Source organism: Hypanus sabinus, chromosome 4 (assembly GCF_030144855.1).
Source record: "Hypanus sabinus isolate sHypSab1 chromosome 4, sHypSab1.hap1, whole genome shotgun sequence".
In the NCBI taxonomy this organism is placed as follows: Eukaryota; Metazoa; Chordata; class Chondrichthyes; order Myliobatiformes; family Dasyatidae; genus Hypanus; species Hypanus sabinus.
Window position 1 is genome coordinate 153,348,786 of NC_082709.1, and position 23,557 is coordinate 153,372,342.

The 23,557-nt window shown below is 42.5% G+C and overlaps 1 protein-coding gene across 4 annotated transcripts in view; it reads right to left on the reverse strand.

The window, feature by feature from the left end:
• The window catches only part of gpr156 (G protein-coupled receptor 156), a 76,403-nt gene extending 67,086 nt beyond the window's left edge, over window positions 1–9,317 (reverse strand). For 3 of the 4 annotated variants that reach the window (XM_059968463.1, XM_059968462.1, XM_059968460.1), the window contains exon 1: window positions 9,111–9,317. The gene's annotated coding sequence lies outside the window, so the exon portion shown is untranslated. Of the gene's footprint in view, window positions 1–8,513; window positions 8,710–9,110 lie in introns of those variants that run through there. The other variant, XM_059968461.1, reaches the window with a different exon arrangement.
• Between the last annotated feature and the right edge of the window lie 14,240 nt (window positions 9,318–23,557).

The following is a 23,557-nucleotide window of genomic DNA, read 5'->3' on the forward strand; positions in this document are numbered from 1 at the left end:
GCCACCTCCATTAAGGGTACAATCCTATTCATCATCTAGGACATCTTCAAAAGGCAGCACCTCAAGAGGTGGCGTCCTCATTAAGGTCCTTCATCATCTGGGACATGCCCCCTTTTCACTACTACCATCAGGGAGGAGGTACAGGAGCCTAAAGGTGGACATGCAATCTTCCATCAATTTACATTTGCCTGCATCTTAATTTTGAAAAGATTATAAGATATGAGCTCTGAAATCAGACATTACTATAGCAATGCAAGATAACTTCCCAGCTATATTTACGAAAGAAGCTACAGAAGGTTGTAAATCTAGTCAGTTCCATCTTGGGCACTAGTCTACAAAGTACCCAGGACATCTTTAGGGAGCGGTGTCTCTGAAAGACGGCGTCCATTATTAAGGACCTCCAGCACCCAGGGCAAGCCCTTTTCTCACTGTTACCATCAGGTAGGAGGTACAGAAGCCTGAAGGCACACACTCAGCAATTCAGGAACAGCTTCTTCACCTCTGCACTCTGATTCCTAAATGGACATTGAAATTTTGGACACTACCTCACTATTTTTTTAAATACACAGAATTTTTGTTTTTGCACATTTTTAAAAGTCTATTCAATATACATAATTGATTTACTTGTTTATTTATTATGTTTTATTTTATTTGTTATTATTATTTTCTCTCTCTGCTAGATTATGTATTGCATTGAAATGCTGCTGCTGCTAAGTTAACAAACTTCACATCACATGCCAGTGATAATAAACCTGATTCTGATTCTGAAATCCCAACATGTTCTTAGCGCATTTCCTGATCACATACTTCATAATTACAGAAAACTGTACAAAAGTTTCTCTGTGAGTTTATGATGAATCCAAATGTTAGCTTGTCACTGACTTTACATGGTGCTCATTTGTTAAAACAGTCCACTGGGGAAGTTTATAGATATTCTCTGGAATTATATCTTATCCCATTACAAAATTCCAGTGAAGAAGAAAATTTAGCTAAAATCAAATCATTGTTGTAGGTCGTGCTTCGAAAATGGATGTGATCTGAAGTATAATTAAATAAGTTATTTTGCATGGAATTGTGCCAAAATGCAGCCATGCTGATAGACATTACAAAATAGCTTTGTTTACCACTGCCTAAGTCTCTAATTAGATTGAAAATAGCACATTAAACCTTTGATGCTACATTACAGACAAAACAGCATTGCCCTTGGCAATGTAAACAGTCATCGGGGCCTGATTAACTACATCTCCACATATCACATCTCAGCAGAAATAAAATTTTAAAAATAACACATCAATCTTCAAGTTAGATGACAAAATACTTTGATCAAGGTCTCAACAACTGAACAATATTTAGGGCTTGAATTTTTCAGTTTTAATTTTGTAAACATTTAGCTTTTTAAATTAAGTTTCAGTGATAACAGTATTTTTCCATTATTATTCTCACCAACACAATATGTAAACAGGATACACATTATTGCCATGCAATTTAGGAGTTTCATTAGGGCCTTGGCATTTCTTTTTGTTATGACTCACTGTACTTGCTACGCATTGCATATCACTTTCAGATCTCCAGTATACAGCCACCATCGAGGATCTGTAGACTTTAGAGTTCAAGGACCCCCGGTTCCTCAATACTTCCAAGTACTTGGACAATTGCTCCAAAGCTTCCAAAATGTGTCACCCCACATTAAAATCCATCATCTACTTTTCAGCCCTTTTCACCCACTCAAAAGGGTGGCTCTCTGTGGCTATTTTCCGCACCATGAACAATTCTGCTCATCGTTATGTAATCTGCAAATTTACTGATTGTGCCTCCCACATCTTCATCCAAATTATTAGATATATTTCAACCAGCACTGAATTGTGTGGCACACCACTAGTCATAGGCATCTAATCACAAAACACAATGTTCTACCATTACCCCCTTTCTCCTGTTGCCAAGATAATTTCAGATCTGGTTTGTCGACTTGCACTGATTCTATGGGCCCTAACTCTTTGGACCAGTCATTATTGTGGAACCTTGTCAAAGGCTTTTGTAAATTCCATTTAATCACAGCCACCACCCTACATTGATACACTTACCTCTTCAAAGAATTCAACTAAGTTGGTCAGTTAGGCTCTGCCGTGAGCAAAGTCACGTCTGATTAGTCCCCGAGTGGACCATTAATCTACTCCTAAGAATGTTAAGCATCTGCCCTATCTCTAATCACAGATCTACAGTTACAAAGCTTTTCTCTGATGCATTTCATGACATTTGCTGCCCTCCAGTCAGCTGGTACCTCAATGGACCCAGCTAAGATTTGAACATCTTGGGTTGTTGTGTCACTTTACTTCGGAATGAACAGAGTTCACACACCAATCCAACGAACAATTCTCTAATCACAGTTGTGAGGAGAAGCCAGACAATATTTCCCCATGGAAAAACTGCAACTGGATGCATGTCCTTCTGAAGATCATTATTATCATAGCATCTCTAAGGTCCCCTAGCTTGTCCTCCGATTCCCAGAGGAGTGATATGGGGTTGTAAGAGATTGAGAATGTATATTCAAGTTCCTCTCCACCAAGCTTTAGAACTTAAGCAGTGATATTTTCTGCCCCCAAGACTTTGTTGCTTTCCATTTGACATAAGTCAATATCAACTCCTTGTTGGTCTAATGAGCTGGAATAGCCATCTTATTGTGGGATGGAGTGAAGGACACCAGGGTCAACGATGGAATTTTTCAATATGTTTTTTCCAGCAGGTAATGACTCCTTAAGCTCTCCTCTGAGTACTTGGAGACAGATGGTCCTGATAGCAATGAATTATTCACTCATGCCATGGTTAAAAGCAAACTGGACCTCCTATGCTTTTTCTACCCACTGTGTACGTTTTATTCTGCCTTGGATAAAATACTTGGAATGGTCTCATCATAGCATTTTGTCTCTGCAAGGATGTCCGCATTATTTGTGTCATGGTAGGACAATAACACTTGGACACTGCCTGATTGTTATGTTCCTCAGCTCGGCCCCAGCCTCAGCCCAACAGTAGCAACACAGACACTGCTGCAAGAAAATCAAAGTTCAGTTTCTCAAAGCAGCTCTTCTGTGCCTGAGGGTCAAGCCTGGGTCCAACTTATTAGACCATAAGCTATAGGAGCAGAATTGGGCCATTTGGCCCATCGAGTCTGCTCCACCATTTCATCATGGCTGATCCATTTTTCTCAACCCCAACCTCCTGCCTTCCCCCTCCCACCCCTTTATGCCCTGACCAATCCATAATCTATCAACTCTGCCTTAAATATGCATAAAGACTTGGCGTCCACAGCTGACTATGGCAACAATTTCCACAAATTCTCTACTCTCTGGCTAAAGAAATGCCTCCTCATCTCCGTTCTAAAAGATACCCCTCTATTCTGAGGCTGTGTCCTCTGTTCTAAGACTCTCCCACCATAGGAAACATCCCCTCCACATCCGCTCTATCAAGGCCTTTCACCGTTCGATAGAATTCAATTAGGTCAGCCTCTAATTGATGCAATCATGAAGAAGGCACACCAGCTACTACACTTCATTAAGAGTTTGAGTAGATTTTGTACGTCACCAATGACTCACAGGCATATGCCCCCCCCCCCCCCCATGAGGCCATCTTCAAAAGGCAATGCCTCAAGAAGGCAACATCCATCATTAAGGACCCTCAGCATCAGAGACATGCCCTCTTCTCATTGCTAATATCAGGGTGAAGGTACAGGAGTCCAAAGATGCACACTCAATGTTTTAAGAACTGCTCTTCCCCTCTACCATCATTTTTCTAAACTGTCCATGGACCCATGAACTCTACCTCACTATTACAATAAACACAACCGACTCTGCAGGTGCTGGCAGCCTTGAACAACACACACAAAATGATGGAAGAACTCAGCAAGTCAGGCAGAATCCATGGAGGAAAATAAACTGTCAATGGTTTGGGTTGGGATCCTTCATCAGGACCAGGAAAAGGGCGGGGGGGGGGGATGAAATCCAGAATTAGAAGGAGGGCTTCCTCTATTACCACAATGAGGCCAAACTCAGGTTAGAAGAGCAACACTCATGTTCTGTCTGGGTGGCCTGATGGCATGGGCATTGATTTCTCTGACTTCCAGTAATTACACCCCTCTCCCCCTTCTTGCTTTCTCCATTCCCCATTCTGGTTTTTTTCCTCCTCTTTCTCCCATGGTCAACTCTCCTATCAGATTCCTTCTTCTTCAGCCCTTTACCTCATCCACCAATCAGCTTCTCACTTCATCCAGCCTGTCCCACCCACCCACTTTCCCCCTCACTTGGACTCTCTCCTATCACCTGCCAACCCCGCCCCCCCCAACTTATTATTCTGGCTTCATGCTCCCTTCCTTTCCAGTCCTGATGAAGGGCCTCAGCCCTTAAATGTCAATTATTTATAAACCCTCCGTGAATGCTACCTGACTTGCTGAGTACCTCCAGCACTTTCTGTTTGTTGTGCTACCTCACTATTCCTCCTTTACACTATTCATTTATTTTTTTCTTGTAACATAGTAATTTTATGTCTTGCACTGTACTACTGTCACAAAACAACAAATTTCACAGCATACAAATGATAATAAACTTGTTTCTGATTCTCTGGCACTGCCTCTGAGACAACTTGCTGACCCCACTGGCAGAAGCCACGGTGTTTCCAAGGCTCTTAAGTGGATGGTAATTAACATCTCTGAAGATACTAAGGTGCTCTTGGCTCTCGTGCCAGAAACTGTGAAGCAAACAGTTTTGCGAAATTACTGGGTAGAGAGGTATTTTTAGCTATTTTTGTGTCCTGAAGTAAGATTTTAAATTAACATTTATTCCATCATAAAATAAAAACAAAGCATTTAGTATAAGAGTTTCATTGTATATTAGTTGGTTGCTGCTTTGTTCTGCTGTTCAGCTTTTCAATGTGTCTTTTGTCCTGCAATTTTTTCCCCCATTTCGTAAGAACGGAGTCAAACACTATAGTTACCAACTATTTGTTTCCAAATACTCCAGACACAAGGAAACAAGCTACTGTATTTATATTGAATGACCAACTCTTACAGTGATCTTTCAGCTCAAGCATTTTACACTCTTCTGTAGGAATTGCCTTCTTCCACTATAATTTTAACAGCTCATGCACAGGCTGCTGAAGCTGCTTCAAGGTCAGTGCCACCTTGATATGTTTACAAAATTAGAATGGGCAAACTTTTAACGCAATCATCAAGAATTTCCTTCTCTTTGGGCTTAATATAGATATTAACTCAGAGGCAATTGAGCAGCTAACAGAGCATTTCGATGAATGTGCTTATGTTTTCATTCCACTTTTTTTTACAATAATTTCAAAGTTCATAATCATATAGCATGGTTGTTGAGAAATGTCCTTACATCCAGGAGTAGCCAACCACTCTGCAAATCCATGCAGAATAATGTAAACTAACTGTTGGCAGGATTTTAATCATTCTACTCTACAACTAGTCGACATTTTTGGCACTTTGTGCTTTATTGTCATAACAAATTTGAAAACCTCCAAATAAGTGTTAAAGGAATTAATTAAATGCAAGGTCTTTCTTTTGCTGCTGGGAATGAAAATGAAAACATAATTAAGCCTTGAGCTCAAGTGGATTCGGAATGTAAACACAAAGTACACTGCAGTTGCTGGGGTCAAAGTAACACACACAACACGCTGGAGGAACTCAGCAGGTCGGGCAGCATCCGTGGAAACAAACAGTCAACGTTTCAGGCCGAGACCCTTCATCAGGATTCAGAATGTAGTTTTCTGTTGTTTTGGGTGTGATTAATAATGTGTACAAATAAAAGTTTACTGTGTCCCATTGGGATTTCATGGACTAAAGTTACCCACGTTCGCTGGGACCAATAAGCAGTTGCTAGAGTTCCAGCACAATGGGTAAATATTAAGAATCACACTTAAATATTTAGAATATTTAGAATCACACTTAAAATGTTGATAATTAAACCAATGAATGTGATCAATGTAAGTAAGTAATCAAAATGTATTTTTATCTTAGTGCTCACAATAGGGGTGAGGTTTCCAGCCCATAATATGTAGATTTGGATGGGAAAGAGTGGTTGGAGTTGAGCAGTGATTTGCAGGGACAGAGTAGTGTTAGGAGCTTTCATTCCATACAGTGCCTATGAAAAGTACTCACCAACCCCCCCAGAAGTTTTCATGTTTTTTTGACTTATAACATTGAATCACAGTGGATTTAATTTGGCTTTTTTTGACACTGATCAATGGAAAAAGATTCTTTCGTGTCAAAGTGAAAACATGTCCCTACAAAGTGATCTAAATTAATTACAAATATAAAACACAAAATAGTATTCACTCCCCCTTTAATATGACTCACCAAATTATCATTGGTGCAGCCAATTGGTTTTAAAAGTCACATAATTAGTTAAATGGAGAACTGTGTGTAGTCAAGGAGTTTCAATTGATTGTAGTAAAAATACATCTGTGTCTGAAAGGTCCAAGAGTAGGTCAGTCAGTATCCTGGCAAAAACTACACCATGAAGACAAAAGAACACTCCAAGCAACTCTGCAAAAAGGTTATTAAAAGGTACAAGTCAGGAGCTGGATACAAGAAAATTTCCAAGCCACTGAATTTCCTTTAGAACACATGCAAAATGCTGGAGGAACTCAGCAGACCAGGCAGCATCTATGGAAAAAAGTACAGTCGACGTTTTGAGCCAAAACCCTTCACCAGTCCTGAACGCAGGGAAATCCTGGCAGAAACCTGATGCAGTCTGCCAGCGAACTGTGACCTCGAAGAAAAGTTGTTTTCCAGCAAGACAATGACCCCAAGCATAAAGCCAAAGTTATACAGGAATGGCTTAAAAACAACAAAGTTAATGTCCTGGAGTGGCCAAGTCCAGACCTCAATCCAATTGAGAATTTGTGGTTGTCCTTGAAAAGGGGCTGTTCACTCACAATCCCCATACAATCTGACAGAGCTTCAGCAGTTTTGTAAAGAATGGGGGAAAATTGTTTTATATTTGTTATTTAGATCAATTCATAGAATTTTTTTCTCTTTGACATGAAAGAGTCATTTCTTTTGATTAGTGTCAAAAAAGCCAAATTAAATCAACTGTGATTCAATGTTGTAAAACAATAAAACATGAAAACTTCCAAGGGGGTGAATGCTTTTCATAGGCACTCTAGGTGGTCAGGAATTCATTTATTGAGATACAGTGCACAATATGCCCTTCAAGCTGTACCACCCAGCATTGTCCCGATCTAATCCGAGCCTAATCATGGGACAATTTACAATGACCAACTGACCTTCCAGTTGGACTTTGGACTGCGAGAAGAAAAACATAAACTCCTTACAGGTAGCTTTTTGGAATTGAACCCAGGTTAACTGTACTGTAAAGTGTTGTGTTAACCACTACACTATGATGAATTGAAATGTGAGGAAAATTTTTTTTTGTTTTATATCAGGGGGTGGCTAAGAGAGACAAAAGCCCATTACAAAAGGAGTAACAAGGTAATGTCAGATTTATTAGAATATCTTCCCCAGAGCAAAGAATCAAGAACCATTGGAGTTCGGGCTTAATCACAGGAATCTGTATTATAAATGAATAGAAAGTATCGTTCAGTGTTCCAGTGTTAGGCACACACAGTTGGGAAGTTAGGTAACACAGTTCCAATATTTAAAAGACATTTAGAAAGGTACATGGAGAGGAACGGTTCAGAACAAGGGTTCTCAATCTTTTTGATGCCATGGTCTCCTACCATTAACCGAGGGGTCCGTGGAGCCCAGATGAGAAACCCCTGGTTCAGAGGAATATCAGCCAACCATAGGCAAATGGGACTAGCTCAGGTAGTCAAAGGCATACTGGGCTGAAGGACCTGATTCAATGCTGTATGCTTCTATGACATAATGATTAATTGCATGGGGGAGGGGAATAGTGAAGATTCACCAAATTAATGAAGAGTTGAGGGAGCTAGGTCAAGGGATATGTTTATAGCCTAGCAAGTATAGAAGACTGATCTGCTGGAGGGGTTTAACAGTTCACAACAGGCACATACAGTAAACACTGGGACTATCCAGACCAAATGGAAACGATCAACAGCATTTTAAGGCCCATTTTAGGAAGGACAATTGAAGTATTTTTTTTCCACAATAGGACTGCAGTAAGGTAGAAATCTGGATACAACTCCTAGAATGGTCTGGAAATCAGAAGGTTCCCAAAATTCAGATCATTTTTGACACACAATAATGAGAAATGAGTCTATACAAACAAAGGGGAATGGACTGTGACGGATGCATGAACGATGAAGCAGGTTGGAGAACTAAAACCCTACTCCGAGTCCTAAGGTGCTCCTCCAAACAACTTGAAGTAGAACACCTTTACACTAGAGAGCCCAGCCAATTTTAATAGTTATAAATTCCAATAGATGTAAAGCTTTAATGGCCCATCAAAAACGAAGTAGACAACTAGAGTGAAATCAATAGCACGAATGTACCATCATCTCAGATTAAACCACGGAGTTGTCTTCACCTGTTTATGCGTCTTCAGAGAGTTCGGTGACGGACCTGTAGTCAGAAGCATCTCGATAGAAGCGGTGTCTGTTTCTCTTTGCAAAGATGCTGGGTTACCTACTCGGTGCTTCCAGCATTTTCTGGTTGTTTCAAAATTCCAAAACCTACTGTTAGTTTTCAACCTGAAAGAGGGCTTCTAGTAACGTTACCTTAGATTTCCCCACAAGCTCTCCTCCCATTTCATCTGCCACTCATCTCCCCTCCTCACCTTTCCCACCCTGTAACACCCTTAAAGACAACCAGCTTGCTTCTGATTGATTCCACAATTAACTACTACACCAAATTACAAACTTGCGTCAAAAACAACAAAATAACGTTCATTTTTTTTTCAGGATTCAGCAATTACAAAGATCTGTTTGTCAGCAATAAGATTCAAGGTTTTATAATTTTGTAAAGTTAGACACAATCTTTTTAATATCATCATTGAATGAGATACAATTGCAAATTCGGAAACGTAGAACAATTGATTACTGCTGCTCTCAGAAAACATATAACGATGAAGGTTTTCAATTGCTGTATTAAACTCGGGAATATTTCCCAAAACTTTCAGAAATACCTGCAGTGTCGCCCGATACATCTCCAGATAACAGCACGTCCACAGAATTTATAAAGGTGCTGCTTCTGCGGGAAGAATTATGTTTCTCAGTTTTCTAGTTGTATTGCACTGGTATCACTGAAAGACCTCGCCAAGTTAGTCCTGAATTGGACCATTTCAAAGCTGCTTCTCAGGATAGAAACACGCCAACACCTTAAAACCCTCCGAACTGCAGCAGGAACTGGTTTAATTAAAGGGAAGGAGCTTCGCCCTTCGGGCTTCTTTTAAGTCGGCAACGAGGTTTTTAAAAACTGAAACAAATATCGGGGCAAGACAATAATTAAAGTCAGAATAAAGGAAATAGCTTCAGGTATAAATTGCAGAATCTACTCAAGTTAACAGAGTCAAATTTAATGTTAAGAGTATAGAATTCCGTTCTGGCCCATGTATGAATTAATCCATTGCTCCCCAAGTAAAATGATCATGTTACAATATGAAACTCCACTGTGAATAGTCAGCTAACATTCTAAAAAAAAACATTTTTGTTATGGATTAAAAAGTACATGCTATGCTACTGAATTTTCTACTTATTTATTCACTATTTTGACATTAACTAAATTAAACCACACAGGAACTAACATTTCTAAATTCCCACACAGTAGTTGGCATGGGTAATTGGGCTGATGGACTTGTTTCTGTACTGTGTCTCCTGCACTCTATACGGTACCTACCAGGTATCCTAAGAGAATACTGATTCTTCCAGCTCTAATTTTGATCTGGTGAAGAGGTATTATTTTCAATCATTTTAATCAGCAATATATACTGTACAAGCTTATGGCTGTTACTGCTTAATCACAGAATCACCTTGCCTTTGAGATATCTGGAAATTACCATCATCTTTCACAGACTGGCCTTTCCATTAGTGATGTTGCCAACAATTTTACCCAGTTTTGGAATTCTGTTCTTGTACATTCGTCAACTCATGATTGAAACATCATTCAGTCATTCTACACTTCCAAGTAAGATACTGGATTGAAACTGGCTCAACAGTAATCTGTCCAAATGGAATAGCAGGGACCTTCCAGGTGGAAGAGTTTGAACTTCACTCCCAGCAAGTGGAGTCTAGAAATCTGGTTCAAAGCTCCAGTCTCAGGGGATGGCTGACTGAATAGCTCTTTTGTCATGGAAACTCACGTAACTCTCCATCACATGAATCTAAACATCAAACCTGTTGTTTGAAAGATGGATATGGCCTGAAAGATAGTATTTTTGTCATGGGATACAAAATCACCAGTCAGTCTGCAAATACTCTCAATACTGACACCTCACTACCCACAGAAGGTGTAATTTCAAAAATGAAAGCCCTGAAGGAATTAGCATTAAAAGGTCATCGTAGAGTTATATACAAAAGTGTATTATTCTCAGCACTGCCCTGTTGACAAATTGCAAGTTGTATCAAGAGCCTGTTGCAATTCCAAGACTCAGTGTTTAGAGTCTGGTGGTTGGCAGGCCTGGACAAGTGATGTACGTGTTCAGTGCTGAGACATGGGTTCAGGGCTATGTTACAGAAATGATGTGAAGACATTGGAGAACCCAGAAGAGAACGTAAAGCAAGGTCAGGTTCCCAGCATAGCAGTGCACCTTTCTATATATAAAATGCTATGATGACCTCCTGGGAATCAATCATCCTTCAGATAAGGATCCACGGTTACAATACTAGATTAGAGGCCAATCTTATTTTATTTTTACAAGGCCAAGGGGAGATGTATTTGAAGTATATAAAATGGCAAGGGCTCTGTTCAGAGTGAAATATAGGAGGCTGCTTGTATTGTTGGTAATGGTGATGAGGATGAGGGCTGTTTGTCACAGATATGAAAAAAGAGGAAGTGAGACACGTGGAAGAACTTTTATGTTGTGTGTGGCTGGAAGCTGGAATGCATGAGCTACAGACGTAATGGAAGCAGGTCTCATTTTGGATTTGAAGAAAGGATTGGCTAAGTATATGATGGAAAACAAGATGCAAGATTGTGAAGGAAGAAGCCGTTGGTGGAAGTAGCTTCTATGGTGAAGAGCTTGCACAGCCATGATGGGCCAAATAGCTTCATTCTGTGCTGTAACAATGATATCAAAGAGGTTGCAAAAGGTATTTTTCAGACATATATAGAATAAAAGGGAGGCAAGTGTAGATATTGGACCACTAGAAAATGATCAAATATGGATGAACTCAAGCATTTTGTGTCAGTCTTCACTGTGGAAGACACCAGCAGTATGCAAACAAATTGAAGGGGGGGCGGAAGTGAGTGTAATTGCTACTTGGGAAGTCAAAAGACCTGAAGATACATAAAGTCATCTAGACCAGATGTCCTGAAAGAGGAAACTAAAGAGATCATGGAGGCATTAGTAATGATCTCGATGAAACACCAATGACTTTGAGCTGAAAAATCCTACAAAAAGTAATGGATGCAGCCCAGTCCATCATGGGTAAAGCTCCCCTCTCCATTGAGCACATCTACTCCGAGCGCTGTTGCACGAAAGCAGCATCCATCATCAGTGACCCCCTACCACCCAGCTCTCTTCTTGCTGCTACCATCAGGAAAAAGGTACAGGAGCCTCAAGATTTACTCTGCCAGGTTTAGGAGCAATTATTACCACTCAACCATCAGGCTCTTGAATCAGTGGAGATGACTTCATTCACCTTCACCTGCCCCGTCACAAACCTATGCCCATAAGAAAATGAATCTCAGGGTTGAATATGGTGACACATATGTACTTACATAATAAATTTACTTCGAGCTTTGAAATTTTGAAATAAGAACTTTCAAGAATCACTAGATTCTGGAATGGTTACGGAGAACTGGAAAATTGCAAATGTCACTTCACCCTTTAAGAAAGAAGGGAGGCAGAAGAAAGGAAATTATAGGCCAGTTAGCCTGACTTCTGTTGTTGGGAAGATGCTGGAATCCATTATTAAGGATGAGGTTTTGGGGTACTTGGAAGTGCATGATAGAGTAGGCCAAAGTCAGCATGGTTTCCTTAATGGGAAAATTATTCTGACAAATCTGTTGAAATTCTTCAAGGGAATAACAGGCAGAATAGACAAAGGAGAGCCAGTGGGTGTTGTTTATTTGGATTTTCAGAAAGCCTTTGACAAGATGCCACACACGATGCTGCTCAACAAGTTAAGACCCATGGTACTACGGGATAGAAGCTTGCCTCCTGCTAGTCAGACAATGAATCAGAATAAAGTGGGCCTATTCTGGTTGGCTGATGATAAGTGGTGCTCTGCAGGGGTCAGTATTGGGACCACCTCTTGTTATGTTTTATGTCAGTGATTTGGATGATGGAATTGATGGGTTTGGGGACATGCTTGTGGACAAAGACTGCAGAAAGACTTAGACAGATTAGGAGAATGGGCAAAGAAGTGGCAGAAGGAATAAAGTATTGTGAAGTGAATGACCATGCACTTTGGCAAAAGGAATAAAGATGTAGACTACTTTCTAAACAGGGAGAAAATTTAAAAATCTGAGGTGCAAAGGGACTTGGGAGTTCTCGTGCAGGTTTCCCAGAAGGTTAACTTGCCGGTTGAGTCGGTGGTGAGGAAGGCAAAGACTATGTTAGCATTCTTTTCAAGAGGTCTAGAATACAAGAGCAAGGATGTGATGCTGAGGGTTATATAAGGATTGGTAAGACCACATTTGTGGTACAGTAAGCTGTTTTGGGCCCCTTATCTTAGTAAAGATGTGCTGGCATTGAAGAGGGTCCAGAGGACATTCACGGAAGTGATTCTGGGAATGAAAGTGTTAACATATGAGGAGCATTTGATGGCTCTGTGGCTGCACTCTCTGGAGTTTAGAAGAATGAAGAGGGAAATGTATTGAAGATTGAAAGGCCTAAACAAAACGTATGTGAAGAGGATGTTTCCTATAGTGGGGGAATCCAGGACCAAAGGGCACAATCTCAGAATAGAAGGATGTCCATTTAGGATGGAGATGAGAAGGAATTTCTTTATCCAGGGGGTGGTGAGTCTGTGGAATTCATTGCCATAGATGGCAGTGAAGGTGAGGCTATTGAGTATCTTCAAGCTAGTGCCCGCAAAACCTGACCAACGGTGACATCCGGCATACAGTTCACAAGATTACTTCTTTCAAACATGCTTCTGCTGTGAAGCTGTGTGTGATTGGAACCTGTGATTTATATTTTGATGGTGTGGCTTTGGGCCAATTAAGCGATCTGGTGCTCTGCTGTCTCCGAGGGAGTTTGGAGAGGTTTGGAGCGGAGTGTGTGGCCTGTAGGGTTGGCGTTGCTATTTGTGAGTGGTTTGATTGGGGTGACTGACTGGGGACTGGGGCGCTTTGGTGAAGAATGGCTGTGCGACCTGCAGTGTACTAGCAGCACGTTGCTGGGCTGAACTACACTGACTAATACTGGACTCCTGGTTTGATGTTCGGAATTCCATGAGTTGTTCACTCATTTTTTGAACTATGACAGCACAAACAGAGAGCTGCTTGCGGTCAGGTTGGCTTTGGAGGAATGGCGTCATTACCGTGAGGGAACCAAGAACCTTTTCATTGTATGGACAGACTACAAGGACCTAACATACTCAGGAGGCCAAAAGACTGAACTTCAGGCCTGCCAGCTGGTCTCTTTTCTTTAAATATTTCAATTTTGTCCTGAGTGATCAACCGGGTTAAAGAACCAGAAACTGGATACCTTGTCTTGTCAGTTCAATGAACTCGAAAGAGAGGAGCAGTATATCATGATTTTTAACCAAGCCAAGGTGACAGTGCCAATTCATTGGGGAATTGACACATTCAGGTGCAAGAGGAGACTCCCAAGAATGGTCCTCCACGTTCGTCAGGTCACGCAACAAGAGTGATGTGCATCAATGGGGACACGCATCAAGAATGACCGCTCACCCAGGGATTGCCAGCATGCTTAAGTTCATCAAGGGGAGACACTAGTGGCTTGGAATGGTGAGGGAGGTATCACAATATGTGTAGGCACGTGTGGTGTGCGCCCTGAACAAGGAGCTCTGCATCCAACCGCAAGGGCTCCACCATGCTCTACCTCTACTATAGGTGCACATCCCCATGGACTTTGTCACGGGTCTTCCTCATTCAAAGGGAAGACCATCATCATGGTATTGTAGATCATTTTTTGAAGGCCTGCAAATCCATTGCCTCGAACAAACTACAATTTGCAGGTGAGATAGCTGAAATTGTCCTGCCTGCACCGGATCTTCAGGATCCACGGACTTCTAGTGGACATTCTGTCGGATCATGGTCCTCAATTTGTGTCATGTTTCTGGAGTGCATTCTATACAATGATTGGGGCAACAGTGAGTATTTCCTCTGGTTTTCATCCACAGTCCAATGGCAGATGGAGCAGGATATGAAATAAACACTGAGATGCCTGACCTCAGAAAAAAACAAACAAGTGGTGCGACAACTTGCTGTGGGCAAGAGGTCACCCACAACATTTTACAGCATTTTGAGTATGGAATGTCCCTGTCTGAATGCCAGTTTGAGTGTCTTCTGCCACTCTTCCCTGAGCAGAAGGCTGAGGTTTTGGGGTTTCTGTGGCCAAAAATCTCATCCAACGCTGTATGGAAAAGTGGACTAGGGCAAGGGAAATCTTGGCGGCCTCTACCCAGAAGGGTGAAATAAAGGCTAACCGCAAGAGAAGACAGGGTCCACTGTCTAGTCAGGATTTGCCTCTCTGGGTGGAGTCTAGGAAGTTGGTGCCCAGATTTACTGGATCCTTCAAGGTTCTTAAGAAAGTAAACCCGGTGGCTTACACCATGCAGCTCCCCAAGACCCTCAAGATCAATCCACGTTTCCAAATTGAAACCTGCAAACACCAGTCCTTTAGCCCCACCCCCATCAGTCCTGCTGCCACCCAGGTTTGCTGATGGGAAACAGGTCTTCACCATAAAAAGAATTCTGGATTTACAAACTGTTTGGGGTAGTCAGCAATTCCTTGTGGACTGGGAAGGATTCGGACCCAAGGAATGTTGCTGGGTTCTGGAAATGGGCCATCATGGCTCTGGGGCTTATCTATGGTGACCATAAATGTCTCTCCGAGCAGCCAGGCCATCAGGAGTCGGCCTTGGGGAAGGAGTTCTGGTATGATGTGCACCGGAATGCACCAGTCTCCATGGATTAGACGCTTTAACTCTCCGGAATTGGGATAGCTGGTGCAGCCTCTTTAAGGACTCAGGCCTGTCCCGCTAATTGGTTGCCATGTTTTGGTGATAAGATTTTAATTTTAAAGAGCATCTGAGCTGAGGTTCGATTATCAATCGTCAGCTCAACCTTGGATTCTTATCTAGTGTCTAATTTAGTACTCTGTCCTTGTTTCAGTCTCGTATCATGTCTTGATTCATCAGTTGTTCATAATGAGCATTTGACTTTTACAAATTCAGTTATTGTAATGCTCACCATCTCCACTCTCCATAAAAATGCATTTCTCCCTTTGTGTCCCAATTTTTGGCTTACATTTCATTTTTGTCTTCTTTGAGTAATTTTTCCATGTTAAAGGTGGTATCTCTATACAAAAATACCTTGTTTTTCAGCTGGAGTCCTTTTACATATTATCAGTTGCTTACTTCTCAAAGACTCTTCCATAAATATCATGTCAAGTTTATTATCCAATGCACAGGCATGATGAGGTGCAGCCATAGTGAAAAACCTGCAGCAGTTTCACAGGCATGTAGGTTCAAACAACACACCAAACATAAATTATATTATATTATGTGGAAAGCGGCCAGTGAGTGAGTGGGCCAGTGAAGGAGTGGAGATTTGAGGCTTTGACTCGAGAGATTCTGGCAGTTTTGGCAGTTGGACTGTGCAATCAAGTCAATCAAGATTTGAATAGCTCAGCAGAAAGCTGTTGATTAGACAATCAAGATCTGAATAGCTCAGACTTAGCAGAAGGCAGCTGATTGGGCAATTGAGGTCAGGTGACCAAGCAGTTTGAAAAGCTCAAACAAGTAAATAGAGGGTTACCTCAAGCAGAGCGTTCTGTGGAAAGTAGCCAGTGAGTGAGTGGGCCAGTGAAGGAGTGGAGATTTGAGGCTTTGATGTGAAGAGGCTGAGGATGAGCTTCACTCCAAGTGAGGTAAGGCCGGGTAAGTTCCTTTCAAAGGAGAAGGTTTCAAAAGTTGAGGCTTATTGGGTAGGTCATGGCAGCTGAGATCGGCCCTGTGGTTTGTTCATCCTGCAGCATGTGGGAAATCAGGGATACTTCCAGTGTCCCCGACGACTGTGTGCAGGAAGTGTGTCCAACTGCAGCTTCTGGCAGATCGCATTGAGCGTCTGGAGCTGCGATTGGATTCATACTGGAGCATCTGTGATGCTGAGAAAGTTGAGAATAGCACGTTCAGTGAGTTGGCCACACCGCAGGTAAAGGCTACACAGGCAGAAAGGGAAGGGGTGGCCACTAGACAGTGTAGCCGTAGGCAGGTAGTGCAGGAGTCCCCTGAGGTCATCTCCCTCCTAAACAGATATACTGTTTTGGATATTGTTGGGGGAGATGTCTCATCGGGGAAGGCAGCAGCAGCTGAGTTCATTGCACCATGGGTGGCTCTGCGGCACAGGAGGGAAGGGAAAGGAGTGGGAGAGCTATCGTGTTAGGGGATTCGATTGTAAGGGGAATAGATAGGTGTTTCTGTGGCCACAAACGAGACTCCAGGATGGTATGTTGCCTCCCTGGTGCAAGGGTCAACATCTCTGAGCGGCTGCAGGACATTCTGGAATGGGAGGGTGAACAGCCAGTGGTCGTGGTGCACATAGGTACCAATGATATAGGTAAAAAATGGGATGAGGTCCTACAAGGTGAATTTAGGGAGTTAGGAGATAAACCAAAAAGTAGGACCACAAAGGTAATAATCTCTGGATTACAACCAGTGCCACATGCTAGTCAGAGTAGAAATAGGAGGATATTTCAGATGAATACGTGGCTTGAAAAATGGTGCAAGGGGGAGGGATTCAAATTTCTGGGGCATTTGAACCAGTTCTGGGGGAGATGGGACCGGTATAAACAGGATGGTCTGCACCTGGGCTGGACTGGAACCAATGTCCTAGGGGGAGCGTTTTCTACTGCTGTTCAGGAGGATTTAAACTAATGTGGCAGGGGGATGGGAACAAGTGCAGAGAGACAGAGGGGTGTAAAATGAGGGTAGAAGCAAAAAGTAGTAAGGTGAAAAGTAAAAGTGGCAGGCAGGCAAATCCAGGGCAAAAAGCAAAACAAGCCACTTTTCAACATAATTGTATAAGGGCTAAGAGTGTTGTAAAAACAAGCCTGAAGGCTTTGTGTGTCAATGGGAGGAGCATTCGTAACAAGGTGGATGAATTGAATGTGCAGATAGTTATTAATGAATATGATATAGTTGGGATCACAGAAACATGGCTCCAGGGTGACCAAGGATGGGAGCTCAACATCCAGGGATATTCAATATTCAGGAGGGATACACAGGAAAGAAAAGGAGGTGGGGTAGCATTGCTGGTTAGAGAGAAGATTAACGCAATAGAAAGGAAGGACATTAGCCTGGAGGATGTGGAATCGATATGGGTAGAGCTGCATAACACTAAGGGGCAGAAAACGTTGGTAGGAGTTGTGTACAGGCCACCTAACAGTAGTAGTGAGGTTGGGGATGGCATTAAACAGGAAATTAGAAATGCATGCAATAAAGGAACAGTAGTTATAATGGGTGACTTCAATCTACATATAGATTGGGTGAACCAAATTGGTAAGGGTGCTGAGGAAGAGGATTTCTTGGAATGTATGTGGGATGGTTTTCTGAACCAACATGTCGAGGAACCAACTAGAGAGCAGGCCATTCTAGATTGGGTATTGAGCAATGAGGAAGGGTTAGTTAGCAATCTTGTCGTGTGAGGCCCCTTGGGTAAGAGTGACCATAATATGGTGGAATTCTTCATTAAGATGGAGAGTGACATAGTTAGTTCAGAAACAAGGGCTCTGAACTTAAAGAAGGGTAACTTTGAAGGGATGAGACATGAATTAGCTAAGAGACTGGCAAATGATACTTAAAGGGTTGACGGTGGATATGCAATGGCAAGCATTTAAAGATTGCATGGATGAACTACAACAATTGTTTATCCCAGTTTGGCAAAAGAATAAACCAGGGAAGGTAGTGCTGACAAGGAAAACTAGGGATGGTATCAAGCCCAAAGAAGAAACATATAAATTAGCAAAAAAAGAGCGGCACACCTGAGGACTGGGAGAAATTCAGAGACCAGCAGAGGAGGACAAAGGGCTTAATTAGGAAAGGGAAAAAAGATTATGAGAGAAAGCTGGCAGGGAACATAAAAACTGACTAAAAGCTTTTATAGATACGTGAAAAGAAAAAGATTGGTCAGGACAAATGTAGGTCCTTTACAGTCAGAAACAGGTGAATTGATTGTAGGGAACAAAGACATGGCAGACCAATTGAATAACTACTTTGGTTCTGTCTTCACTAAGGAGGACATAAATAATCTTCCGAAAATAGTAAGGGACCGAGGGTCTAGTGAGATGGAGGAACTGAGGGAAATACATGTTAGTAGGGAAGTGGTGTTGGGTAAATTGAAGGAATTAAAGGCAGATAAATCCCCAGGGCCAGATGGTCTGCATCCCAGAGTGCTTAAGGAAGTAGCCCAAGAAATAGTGGATGCATTAGTGATAATTTTTCAAAATTCCTTAGATTCTGGATTAGTTCCTGAGGATTGGAGGGTGGCTAATGTAACCCCACTTTTTAAAAAAAGGAGGGAGAGAGAAACCGGGGAATTATAGACCGGTTAGTCTGACATCGGTGGTGGGGAAAATGCTAGAGTCGGTTATCAAAGATGTGATAACAGCACATTTGGAAAGAGGTGAAATCATCGGACAAAGTCAGCATGGATTTGTGAAAGGAAAATCATGTCTGATGAATCTTAAAGAATTTTTTGAAGATGTAACTAGTAGAGTGGATCGGGCAGAGCCAGTGGATGTGGTATATTTAGATTTTCAAAAGGCTTTTGACAAGGTCCCACACAGGAGATTAGTGTGCAAACTTAAAGCACACGGTATTGGGGGTATGGTATTGATGTGGATAGAGAATTGGTTGGCAGACAGGAAGCATAGAGTGGGAGTAAACGGGACCTTTTCAGAATGGCAGGCAGTGACTAGTGGGGTACTGCAAGGCTCAGTGCTGGGACCCCAGTAGTTTACAATATATATTAATGATTTAGATGAGGGAATTAAATGCAGCATCTGCAAGTTTGCGGATGACACGAAGCTGGGTGGCGGTGTTAGCTGTGAGGAGGATGCTAACAGGATGCAGGTGACTTGGATAGGTTAGGTGAGTGGGCAAATTCATGGCAGATGCAATTTAATGTGGATAAATGTGAGGTTATCCACTTTGGTTGCAAGAACAGGAAAACAGATTATTATCTGAAAGGTGGCCGATTAGGAAAAGGGGAGATGCAACGAGACCTGGGTGTCATTGTACACCAGTCATTGAAGGTGGGCATGCAGGTACAGCAGGCAGTGAAAAAGGCAAATGGTATGTTGGCATTCATAGCAAAAGGATTTGAGTACAGGAGCAGGGAGGTTCTACTGCAGTTGTACAAGGCCTTGTTGAGACCGCACCTAGAATATTGTGAGCAGTTTTGGTCCCCTAATCTGAGGAAAGACATTCTTGCCATAGAGGGAGTACAAAGAAGGTTCACCAGATTGATTCCTGGGATGGCCGGACTTTCATATGAAGAAAGACTGGATTGACTAGGCTTATACTCACTGGAATTTAGAAGATTGAGGGGGGATCTTATTGAAACGTATAAAATTCTAAAGGGATTGGACAGATTGTTTCTGATGTTGGGGAAGTCCAGAATGAGGGGTCACAGTTTAAGGATAATGGGGAAGCCTTTTAGGACCGAGATGAGGGAAAACTTCTTCACACAGAGAGTGGTGAATCTGTGGAATTCTCCACCCCAGGAAACAGTTGAGGCCGGTTCATTGGCTATATTTAAGAGGAAGTTAGATATGACCCTTGTGGCTAAGGGATCAGGGGGTATGGAGAGAAAGCAGGTACAGGGTACTGAGTTGGATGATCAACCATGATCATACTGAATGGCGGTGCAGGCTCGAAGGGCAGAATGGCCTACTCCTGCACCTATTTTCTATGTTTCTATACAAAACAATGAATAACAGTGGTGTCCCAAAGCATACCAGACAGCAGATTTTCAATACACTGCATACTTAGCTGTCAAATTAATAAACCTCACATGAGCCCAGAGACTAGAAGAAACACTTTCTTTGCAGAATGGTAGTTAAGTGGAAACAATTCCTATGAACGGTAATTCAAGCTGAGTTAATTAACTCCTTCCAAAAAGAACTAATTAAATATGGCATGAATAAGGCTCAAGTTTATTTGAAATCATACCAACAGGAGAGATCAAGTACTTGACAGGACACAATGGCTCCTTAGTGTTAGATCAGGGAGGAATGTGTTAGTAACCTGCCAGCGTCACACAACATGACCATAAGAATAATTGAGTGCTCTGAATTTTTGACTCAATATTAGAGAACCCCTGAATTATAAAATGAGCTTGCTACAGGAGATGAAGTGGATTGATAGGAGACTATAATAGAATATGTTGTGCATGGAAACAACATGATGGGTGAAATCACTTCATTCTGTTTTCACAGGATTTTGTGATATAAAGTATAAAGTTTGCTTATTATTGGAATGGAAACGCTAAAGTCAAAGTCAAAGATGAGTTCATTCTTGTACGCACAAGTACATATGACATTCACAAGAAAAACATTAATTAAACATAAATTATACAAATGTCATGAAAACACAAGTAGAACAAAAAAGGAGCTCATAGTGTTGCTAAATGTGGTTACAAGGGCTTTGCTGGTTGGCTGGAGAACAGAATGGGTGAAGGGAAATGGCTACTTTTGAACCTGGTGTGGTGGAACTTCAGGCTTTTGAATCCCCTGCCCAATGGGAGCTGTGAAAAAATGGCATGGCCTGGCTGGTGGGATTCTTTGACAACACATGTTGTGTTCCTGAGGCAGTGCCTCCTTTAAGTACTACCACTGGTGGAGAGGGATGTGCCTGTGAAGTTTTGCATAGAATCCACCGCTCTCTGCAGCTTCATATGTTCCTGCACATTTGAATTTCCAAACCACCCCATGATGCTTTCAACAGTCTATTTGTAGAAGTTTATTCTTGACCTCCTAAGAAAGTAAATACACATCCTTACAATTGTATTTATATCTGTGCCCAGGATACATCATCTGAAATATTAACAGCCCGCAACTTAAAAGCTGCTGATTCTCTACCACCAATTTCTCGATGTAGACTGGTGTATGGTTCACCCTCCCTTCCCTTCCTGGATGTTGGAACAATGTGAGGCTGCTGTACTTGGTGCAGGTGTGGCCAGTCCCCCGCTCCTTCACCTCGGAAATCACTCAAGTCGTCTTCAGATTCGTCTGGGGATCCAAGATGGAGCGGGTCAGACGGACCACCATGCACAAGTCCCTGGACAACAGGGGAAAAAACGTCCCCAATGTCGCCCTCACCCTGATGGCCAGCTTCATGTGTGGCTGCATCAGGTTGTGTGTGGATCCCAGGTACGTGGGCACCAAGTACCACTACGTGCCCAGGTTCTATCTGTCGCCCTGGCTATGAAGGATGGGTCTGGCCCCAGTCCCATGCAACACCCCTGTCAGCTGGTCATTGCCGCCATACCTGTCCTTCGTAGAGAAGTTCTTTCAGGTCAACGCCTTTGACCACAGGGCCATCAGGCAGTGGTCGGCACGTAAGGTCCTGCAGGCACTGCAGGAAAAGGACGTGCTGGACACAGTGGGGTGGTTCCCTGTGCAGACTGTCCAGTTCATCTGGCAAAATGCCTCATCGCCAGATCCCACCAACAGGCACCAAGACCCCGCCTGGCTGGCGGTGAGAGGGGCCCTCCCAGTCCGATCCCTCCTGTACTCCCGGAACGTCGTCTCCACACCCCTCTGCCCACGGGAGGACTGCAGTGAGGAGGAGTCGGTGACCCACCTCTTTGCACACTGTGGGTTCGCGGAGAAGGTGTGGAGGAGGATGGAAGGGACAGTGTCGAGGTTCATCCCCAGCAGCTGCGTGACAAAGGACTCTCTGATCTACGGGCTGTTCCCGGGGACACACATAGAGACCAACATCCGGTGCTGCTGGCAGATCATCAACTCGGTCAAAGACGCTCTTCGGTCGGCCCGAAACTTGATGGTCTACCAGCACACGGAGATGTCCGTCAGGGAATGCTGCCGACTGGCACATTCTCGCCTGCAGGAGTACGTGCTGAGGGACGCACTCAAACTTGGTGCAGCCACTGCAAAGGCCCAGTGGGGAAGGACCACAGTCTAGGGTCCTTCTCCCGTGGGAGTTGAGGGGTGGGTGGCAGGGTGTATACCCCTGAACCACTGTATGTAAATATGGAATAACAGAGTGCCACCTGGGTGGCAAAAGGGTGGGAATGTAAAGACTGTAATGGAAACATTTGTAAAGGACTGAGAGTCATTGAATGGTTTATTGTACCTAAATTTATTTTTGAATAAAGTATATTTTGTTTAATATATAAAAAAAATATGGTGTGAAAGGAGAAGACGGTAGAACTGCCCTTTGAAGAACACTGAAGTAACAGACTATTTGTGTATGGAATGATTAGAAAGAAAATATTTGCATTATTTGGTATCTGCAAGTTCTCAGTACAAAGTGCTGCATAGCAAATGTGTTTTTTTTTAAATACGGTCATAATCCTAGTGCAGGCAAATGCAACAGCAGCTGTCCCGTGAATAACAGACAAATAATCTGTCAATTTGCCTACAGGTTACAGTTCTCCTGCTCTTGCGCTAATTTTGTAGGATGCTCTTCGAAGAAGACAGGACCTAGATTAAAGCCCATTTTAAAGAAAACACTTCCAGCTATGCCTCATTCTTATAGTTTGCCACTGGATTGCCAGTAGTATGTTCCACAGAGGCGAAAAGTGAGCCATATTAGCAGTGTGCCCTTGAGCTTGCTGAGGAAGCAAAATAATTGTTTCTCTATTTGCTCTCTAAGTAGCAAGCCATTTTTGATAAGCATTCATAAAATGCAATTGTGAAAAGGAGACTTTCAGAGCTTAAATGTGGGGTGGCACCATTCAAGTAGATTAATTACAGCTGTAAGCTGTTAGAAATCACTAAAGCAAGTACAGTAAACGTTGTCTGGTACAGTCCAAGTTCCTGTTGATTGGTGACATTTAAAAATAAATATTTGTTCTAATTTTAAATCCATTGGACACTCAAAGCTGCTGCGCAGGTTGACTCTGTGATTAAAAAGGCACATGGTACATTGGCCTTCATCAATCGTGTGATTGAGTTCAAGAGTCGAGAGGTAATGTTACAGCTATACAGGACCCTGGTCAGACCCCAGTTGGAGTACTGTGCTCAGTTCTGGT